The sequence below is a fragment of the Silene latifolia genome, chromosome 9 (genome assembly GCF_048544455.1).
Source record: "Silene latifolia isolate original U9 population chromosome 9, ASM4854445v1, whole genome shotgun sequence".
Taxonomy (NCBI): Eukaryota; Viridiplantae; Streptophyta; class Magnoliopsida; order Caryophyllales; family Caryophyllaceae; genus Silene; species Silene latifolia.
In genome coordinates this window covers 108,460,147-108,470,213 of record NC_133534.1, presented here as the reverse complement: position 1 = coordinate 108,470,213, position 10,067 = coordinate 108,460,147, and positions in this window count along the sequence as shown.

Below are 10,067 nucleotides of genomic sequence, written 5' to 3'. Positions count from 1 at the left end.
ACTACTCACTACTCTATCATGATTATTATGCTAGCAATGGTGTCAAACATCACAACACAAGTGAACATGATGATTAAGCAAGATAATAAACAAGAGATTAACAAGTAAATAAAAAGGGATTAAGAGTGTTACCAACTTGGAGAGTAAAGATTAACATAAATAAAGAAGAATCCTTGAATAAAGATGAAGACTTGTCACTTAATCTTCAAATACATACCCAAGAGATCCAAATGTAAACAACATGAATTGAACAAAGGAAATGGAAGAACAATAGAAGAAACCCTTTGATTAATGGTGGAGAGTTGTCAATTCCCCAATACAAACCCAAGAATCCTTCAAGTACCAAGCTAAATTTAAGATTGTATGAGAAATTATTGAGGAAATATTAATGTGTAATTTGTGAAAATATTAAAGACTAATCTATTCTAATCTACTCCTAATGAAGGCTTAATTTAATCTAAGGAAGCTTGGTCTCTTGATTATTACAAATGGAGTATATATAGTGGTACATCATTAGATTAAACAAGGTTAGATTAGTAAATAACATTCTTAAGTGTTGAATAGAGCTTTGAAAGTCCCGAGGGACATGCGCGGATCATGTATCAACTCCCAAGGAAATCTGCGCGGATTGGCCCGAAGAGAAGGCCTGTTGTAGAACGATCCGCTCGTCCTAGCATAGGGATGCGCGGATCCTAGGTCTGGGATGCGCGGATTGAGTCTGGGATGCGCGGATTGTCTCACAGGGTTTTTTGAAATGGCAAAGCAGTTCAGGGACGCGCGGATTGACTTCAGGACGCGCGGATTGGCGGTCATCTTGTCTATTTGAGCTCGGATTGTAAAACGGACGTCATTTCCTCATCCGAACTCCTATTGAAGTGATTCAAAATCCTAGACCACTTTATTTTTTGACTCAGTTTCATCTAGCATATTTTCATAGCCAAACAAGCAACTCTTGGTTTGGTTCCGAACAATTTCTTCTTGTAATGGCTTCCTTCTCGTCATCCTTGCTTTTAAGCCTATGATCCTTCTATGTACTCTTTATTTCTACATCCTTGGTCATCATTCTTGCCTCCTATTCATACTAGTCCATCCAAGATTGTCAACAAGCTTCCGAATATGTGCAAGAGATGGGAATTCCGCCTCATTATCTTCTTTCCTACAAGACATATACAATTCAATAGGAAAGCAAAATAGGAAGGAATTGAAGGATAAAATGGTCATGAAATGCTATATTAGTATGCAAAATGGGTTTAATTAGGGGACTAAATGTGCGCATTTAAGAGTCACATCAAATAGAGAACACCAAGTCGACTTGTAGGTGTTTTAAAGTCTTGTCCAACTCGGCTCCGAGACCTAAGTTTCCCTAGGAATTGTAAGATATACACTAACTTGATTCCAACAATAATAATTGCTTGCATCTTTATGATTCACTTATGCTATCTCACCATGATTCCCCTATGATCCCATGATTCCCTAGTATTGTTTACTATTTGTTTACACCCTTGTTTCTATTTACTTGTCTTGTTTCTCAATTGTTTACATTTTTTGTTGTAGCTTAGAACTATTGAAGTATGTGTCCTCAACAATAATGCGATCACATGTTTAAATCTCATATTAAGAATGCTGAGGGAAGTAATATTTTATTGTTAACTGATCCACATTAATCAGTAATGATTGGCTAGCTAGAGTTTGACATTACTGTCGTATAACGGTGGTGATCAGTTGATCCCTTAAGGTCATACCTCTAGGGTAACACTCTTAATTGATAAATTAATTAATTGTCCAATATGTCACACTACACAAAATTGAAAATTGACAAACTTAAAATGGACCATATTAAGTCCATTGTGCCGTGTAAATGGAGGGTGTAAGGGTTGGTTGTGCTTTATTTATTTAATTAGTGAAAGACACAATCATGCCCTACTAATCATAGGCTTGCATGCCTACATCTTGAGAAGAATAAACTTGAAAAAGTATTGGGCACTCTTCCCCCTTGCTACCCAGCCACCCATAGAGAATAAGGGAAGTTTTTCTCTTCTTATTCTATCATTCATTATTATATAAAATTATCACATTGATAATGACTACTCTCTCAAATGGTTGTTGAAAAACTTAAGAAGAAAACTCACAAAATCTCAAAAATTATTATATCATTACTAGAAGTAGTAACCAAATAATATTAAGTTTTTTTATAGGATTCTTATACTAATTCTAGTACAAAATTAGTATAGGATTTAAGAGTGATTTCCTTGGTACAATCCTTAAGGAGTAGATCCCATCATTGGATCTAGGGTTTTCTTGGGCACTTGACTTTTTCTTAAAGAAGACTGACTTTAAAGGAGACTAATTAGTATAAACCATTTCGGCCCTCAATATAAGATTAATCGATTTCTTCTTACTTTGTATCATTTTGTTATGCATACATAAGATCTAGATTAGTTTATGACTAAACTAATATATATAGTTATTAGAAGTGTCTAATAAGAGGTTAATGAATCTTTCAATTGGTATCAGAGAAAATTGTTGTTGCATGCATAATCGGTCATTGTTTTTCCGAGTTAATAAGTTAACATATAAAACTAGAATCTTGTGATTTATGATGATAAAGGCCACGAAATGTTTGCATAATAAACATTCTGTTCCTAAATTGATTTTAGGTCATTTTTGATGATTTATGGTATTTTATCTTTCTTTAATATGATTTTAGTATTTTTATTACATTTTATTGAATAAAATGTCACTTAGATTACTAAAATTAGTTAGACTATGATTCTGACCTTAAAATTTTTACACGACCTCACATGCATATTTTACACATTGTATGTAAAATGTCGTATAAAATGGTTTTATATTGCATGATTTATGATTTTTACATGATAAAAATTGATTAAATAGAGGTATTTTGGTTAAAAATGGTTAGACTTCGTTTATGCTCATGAAATTTTAGTATGGTGTCACATGCAATATTTACACACTGTATGTAAATTTTGAAATAAGATGGTTTCATTTTGCATGATTTATGATTTTTAGATGTAAAAATCACATAAATAGTGACCATTTTAGCAAAAATAGCTCAAATAAATTTTATGGCGTGAAAAATTTTCCCAATGTTGTGTATATGATATGAACATCAGATCTAAAGTTGCATGTTAAATTTCGTTTGATTTAAATGGTTATTAATTATTATGTGATATAAATTGATAAATAGCAACTTTAATGGTCATTAATATAAAAATTCGATTTTGGGGCTTAAAATTGTGTCATTTCCAGGTTCTAGAAATTTATATAAAATATTCAAAAATTTAATTTTGATTTTTTACATAATTTTATGTTTAATTTGGAATTAAGGGATTAAAGTTACAACTAAGAGAGAATTTTGCTTAAGGCTATTAGAGTGTATAAAAGACGTAAAATAAGATGTGAAGAAGATATCCCTAATGACAGATTAAGTCCCCTCATTATAAGAAATAGGGGCATAACGTAAAATCCAAAGAAGGGCTCAGCCCCGATCGGGGTTGCCACCCCCGATCGGGGGCGTGGTTATCCGGCTATTTTCCTTCACTTCTTGCTTTAATGCTCCAAAGAATCTCATGCAATGTAATAAAGTCTCCTTAATCACCCGGTTAAATGTGGTATTTAGCATCTTGAGACCTTCCAAAGAGTATCCTAAGTTGAGCATCTTATGTAGAATTTTGTGGACTTGTAATGTGGGCTCATTTTGTGATCATTCTACATTTCACATTTCTTCATGCTTAGCCTTGTAATTTCTTCCACGGTCCATTTAGCTTTCATACTTAGCCATATGTTCTAGTACTTGCAAATGTGATAGGAAAAAGTCTCTAAATGCTTAGATTCCTACAAAATGTAACAAATACAAACAATACACCTAGAACACAAAATTAGCTCACAAATATACTAGTTAAAGTATGATATGCAATCAAAACCGATCTAAAATTGGGGGTAAAAGTATATATAAAATGAACACATCAGAGGATAAAATGCGCTAAAAAAAGACCCGTGTTAATCTGTGGGCCATTTACACAGCCTGGCAAGCTACCGTGATTGACCGCTCCCGACCCTAGATTTTGCTCGCGGTGTTACAAGTGGTATCAGAGCAACCCTGTGACCGTCTAGTTAGCCTGTGGTCTGGAGTACCCAGATCACCAACCTAGCGGGGGAGGATTCTGGGTTTGGCTCGGCTGCGGTCAGATGCTGCCAGGCGCAATGCGGACATGGTTTATTGATTGGCTTAAAATCTGACTAGTGCTTAAAGGGATTGAAAGCACTACTCATATCAACAAAGTGTACTTTTTTTTCTTGGTTATCTATGCGAAAGAACTCCACAGTTAAGTGTGCTTGGTGCTTAGCTCGAGTAGTCTTAGGATAAGTGACCTCCTGGGAATGTTCACGGGATGCGCATGAGTGAGGACAAAATGCGCTGGAAAAGACCCGTGTTGATCTGTGGGCCATGTACATAGCTTGGCAAGCTACCGTAACTGACCGCTTCGGACCCTAGATTTGGACCGGGGTGTTACAAGTGGTATCAGAGCAACCTTGCGACCCTCTGGTGAGCCTATGGTCTGGAGAGCCCGGGTCACCAACCTAGCCGAGGAGGATTCTGGGTTTGGCTCGGCTGCGGTCACATGCTGCTGACAGGCTAAATCGCACACCTAATCAAAGATAAACCAACTGGCCTAAACTAATGTAGTAGAGGTAGTCGGGATCGTATCTACAAGGAAACAATTTGCTCTATTTGCTAAATATAATCCGTCTAAGTAACAATTTTCAGGGGTTTGTTGAGTTTGTCTATCAATTAAATTGCAAACAAAAGGAAATAATTATAGAAAAGAGATTTCAAATAAAAAAAGAAGGCTAGGATGCCGGGTTACCACGGTCAACAACAGTCAAATGTAAGGTCAACGATCGGCACAATTACGGTCTGAGGGAAAGTGAAAAGGTCCTTCCGGTCCGCTATTCGCCCTAGAGTACTAATCTAACTTTTGCTCTACTTAGGATGGTCTATTGTTTCTAGCAGGTCTAACTTCTTCCAATCTTTCAATCTAGGTCAAAGTTTCCCGGGTCGAATAATCAATTGCGTGCACTAAGTTAATTAAACGCTTTTATATGCAACAATTAACAACTCAGACAATTAACTAAGCGAGGCTTAATCACTTAATTAAGACCATCATAAAACCATGGCTTCCCTATTCCTAGCATAAGGAAATTAGCTACGCATGGTGAAAATAATAAACTCAACAATAATGATGAAGATCGAATTAAACATGGTGATAAAATCTAAATAACAATTAAACATAAACTTGCAAATAACAGAGAAGAATAATGAATTAAAACAATCAGAATTAAATGAGTAACAAGGGTTAATTAATTACCGAAAATATAGGAGGAAAGATTACAAAGATCCGAAATTCACAAAGTAACGTGTATGTGTTTTTTTGCCAAAGTAAAGATGCCCTAATATTATTCTGACTTCCCCCTTTTATACTGATAAGGGAAAATTATTAAACAAGCAACTGACGGACCGAAAATAAAACTTAAACAAAATGGACTGTTATTAAGGATTATTTCATGGGAATAATCCATCCTATGGGTGCCCTGCAAATAACACTCCATCCTATCAGTAATTTCAATTAAATCCATCCTTTCCCCCTTTCTTCCCGGAACAAACTTACCCAACTTTTTGACCGGTTACATTAGGTCACCACTCACCTCTTCCTCCTCTTTATAACCAAACTTCTTCCTTCTTCCCCATTTTCGGATTCTCGTTCACCACCATCATAACTCCTATTTGCCCATCTCCACCACTCAACAACCTCCAAAATCACCACCGTCAAAAATACCACCGCACCTCCGCTGAACTCCGACAACTCTTCAAAACCCCCGTAGACGATGGCGTGACGGGTTTTTCCGCTATCAAAACCAGGCTATACAACATCATTTTTCCATCCTTATCTAATTGCTTCACATCTTCAAAGATTGAATCAGTTGAAACATCCTCCGAAACTAAAACTTCCATCTCGTTCGCAATCTCCGAACCTAAACCATCCGCTTTCAGATCAATTTCGGGTTCGGGAATTGTAACCAATGCTCCCGAAACTACTGACATTGGGTCGGATTCTCTATTTGGTGGATTAGGGTTTGAGTTAGAGATTGAAATCGGGTAAGGTGATATGGATTGGTGTGCGTCGTCATCGTCACGGTACGCGTCTGGGAGAGTTTCCATTGAATTGGAATTCGGAATTTGAAATTGGGAATTAGATTTGATTTCGGAATAATTGGGAGGGCAAATTGATGAGTTAATGGAGGATTTATTGGATTATTGGATGAAATTAGGGTTTGTATTGAATTGAATTGGGAATTGGGAATTGGGAATTTGGAGGAAAAGACGGAGAGAATGGGAACTACAAACATATAAGAAGCGGAAGATGATCCGCAGTATATAGTGACAACGTCGTGTTTCTCATTGGGTTTTTTTCCTATTTTTATACTCTTCGAGTCGGGTTTTTTTGAATTAAAACTCTCTAATTCGAATTAAAGTAGACTGTGAAGGTAGTAAATAACTCAGTGCTTGTGGTGAGGCAGAGATGGTGCTGGTGCGGGTGCAACAATGAGTTCATCGAGAAATCGAGGGATATTGACGAAGGCATACGCGTAGTTGTTTGTGTAATATTCAAGGGTGACCTGTTCTTCAGGTTGCCCGTCTTTCGAGAGTGTTATGGGAAGGAAGGGGGACAAGATGGATTTAATTAAAATTACTGATAGGAAGAAGTGTTATTTGAAGGGCACCCATATGATGGATTATTCACATGAAATAATCCTCTAGTTTTTAGTCTTTCGACTAAAATTCTGGTCGATCGACTAAACTGACTAAGACATAACTTCACTTTAGTCGATCGACTAAAACAGTTGGTCGATCGACTAAAGTCACTGATCAACAACGACTAAACTCTCCAAAGGCGCTTCCTCACTTGCTCAAGCGTCTCGGGGCGTCAATTTCCGAGCTCCAATTCTTCCAGATGCAATACTGGGAACATGTTTTGGCTCATTTAGCTCGTCTTGGGTCCAAACTTGCATAAAACACAAAGTAACCCAAAGTAGATGATTCATGGGAGAATAGTAGTTAGTCGCTACTAAATAATCATAGAAATATGTGCAAATGAATAGAATAACTGTATGAAATAGGCACGCATCAAACCTCCCCAAACCAAACTCTTTCTTGTCCCCAAACAAGCAAAGACAAAGGATATAAATAATTAATGGAACGGTAGACAAGCTCAGAGCTACCTATGCTTCACATGCCAAAACCAATTTAATGCAAGCAACCAAAACCAAAATACAAAATCAATTGCAATCGAGTTATACTAATGAAACAACTAGTGAACCTTCGACCTTGCAAGACTCGTATATACCGGACTCTCACGGGTCGCTCATCACTTATTAAAGAACATGGTGAGATTATTCATTGTAAGACAAGAAGGAAATAAGACACTCACTCACCTAACTGCAACCCATAAGAACATGCATGCAGTGTAACATGATAATTATCTTTACTGACCGTACATATGCATTCCAACCAAACAGGACCAAGTCACATGCCGAGGACTTACAAATATGGTGAAGTGAGGTAATTGGGTAAAAAGGGGCAAAAAGATTTGGAAAAGTGGAGGTAAGAGCCAAGCTAGTACCAAAATGAAACCATTAGTAACAAATCCCGCTCAACAACCCAACCATATAAGATGAAGCGATGCTCAAACTTAGCATAAAACTCACGCACCAAATCAAAAAAATACTCCTCAGATAATATGGAATAAAAGCACAAGAGTAAAATCATCCTCTTGTTTTTCAACTTCACTTTCTATTTTTTCTTCTCTTTTTTTCATTTCATTTCCATCTTTTTTTTTCTTTTTCACCCTTTTCACCTTTTTTTTTTTTCATTTCCATTCAACTTCTTTCTTTTAAACATTTTCCATTTCCTTCTTCTCAACCGTTCATAACAAAAAGAAATGCCAAGATCGACAAATACACACGTGCCCAAAATTATTTACCGTACTAGCTTGACTAGGGTAGGCTATATAGGAATGTGGTTAACAATTGGGTCAAAACAAATCAATTTGGCTTATGTGAGGCTCGAGGGTAAAATAAGAATAAAAAGGATGCCTCTCCAAATGTGACACCGCCACTAACCCGAATGCATACAGGTACTAAGAGACAAAAATCATGTTTATGCAAATTGATGTTACATGTCTTATAAGGAGTACTACTCCCATCCTAGAATGAAACTGATCCTGAATGTCATCAGTTTGTTTAGCTCTGTACCACAGAAAGTTTGTGTAGGTTGCCGATATTAAGTCAAGTCTATTCGTTCAGTAAAGTTGATCAAAAACTCGTAGACTATGCAATGACCGTACAAGAAAGGCAATGGCAGTGCAAGGCTTGGGCTATAAATAAAGCATAGACGCGGTTTTATCATTGTTATCTAACCCTTTCGACTCGACCTAAAATGCAAAATAAAACATGTTTTTTTTGTATTTCGTTTAATTTTTTCATTTTTTTTGAATATATAAAAGAAAGAACAATGCATGCGGAAATGCAAGAAAAATGCAAACATAAATGTAATAAAAATGCAAATGGATGCAAATAGACAGATGCATACCCTCCCCAAACCAAATCACACAATGCCCTCATTGTGTTCAGCAAACACCAACAGCATCAAAATATATGGGAGAAGGGGTACGCAAAACGAGATGAAAAATAAGTAAAGCAGAAAAGGAAGAGAACTCACAAAATAGGGCACACAAAAGACCTCCCCAAACCAGCCAACAACAAGGGGAGGTCGTAGCTAGTTGCTACAAGTCGTCGCCCTCAAGGTAGTCGTCGTCCTCCTTCTCCCTCTCTCGAGAGCGTGAAGCAAGCTCAGCACGGTACCTCTCCTGCACCTCAGCTATGTCCTCCTCCGTAGTAGCCGTGCCAGCAGTGGCAGGGTAGCCACTCTCAGGGTAGCGGTAGTAAGACGGATGTGGCCACCCAGTTGGTGGTAACCATCCAGAACGGGCGTAGCGGTCGTACACAGGGAACCCGGCTAAAGCCTGGTTCAGCTTCATTTTAGCTGTACGCCTGCACATGTCAAGTAAAAGATAATCCCGCCCCGCCTGATCCATGACCAGTAGGGGCTCAAAAGGAGGGGGACAAATAAAGTGAGTCGGGTATACCGGCAAAAGTCCCGTCTGTGTCTCGATCTCATTAGTGGAGGGTGCAGTGCGTGGAGAAGCGCGAGGAGAGTCGCGTGGAGCTCCAGAAGATTGACCCACGTCCCTAGAAGTGTGGGAAGTCGGCCTCGACCTAGCAGTAGATGCCCTCGGCATAGTGTAATGCAAGAGGTAAGAAGGTGTCTCTGGTCGAGGTGCACTACGCGAGACCTCGAAAAGGGGAAAGTGGGGATAGAGTGGAGCAAGGAAGGGTCACAGAAAGTGCCGTGGAGATCTTCCACGTATAGTCATGTAGGATCCAGTTCACATCCACCATATAAGGAATGTTCATCAAGCAAAGACTGTCTAAACTGACTGGATCCTCATGAACTAGAGGCAGCATGCCTCGGGGGAAGTCGGGAAAAAAGTCGGCGGGCCAAATGAGTAACTAACCTGCCACAAACAATAGCAGATAAAGTCCCATCCCTTATGTTCTGGAAATGCTGAGCGGTCCTAGAGGCTATGTTAAGGCAAAAGGAGTACCACTATCGATATTCAAGTACCGAGCTAAAATTCTCAATTTATCAGTGTTGACATTGTTTGACTCCTACAAAAACAACAACAACATCAGATCCTTAATCCCAAAATGATTTGGGGTCGGCTGACATGAATCATCCTTTAGAACCTTCCATGGGTGAACGCACACCTCGAAATGCGAATAGAAAAGGGAAAATGAAAAACAAAGGGAGAGCGAAAATGTAATGCAAAGTCAAGTTAAACTTACAGGTTTTAAAATCGAATTCCGGATTTCTTTCATAAAAACTTAAAGTTTAAATTGAGAGAAAAGATTAAAACGATTTTGAA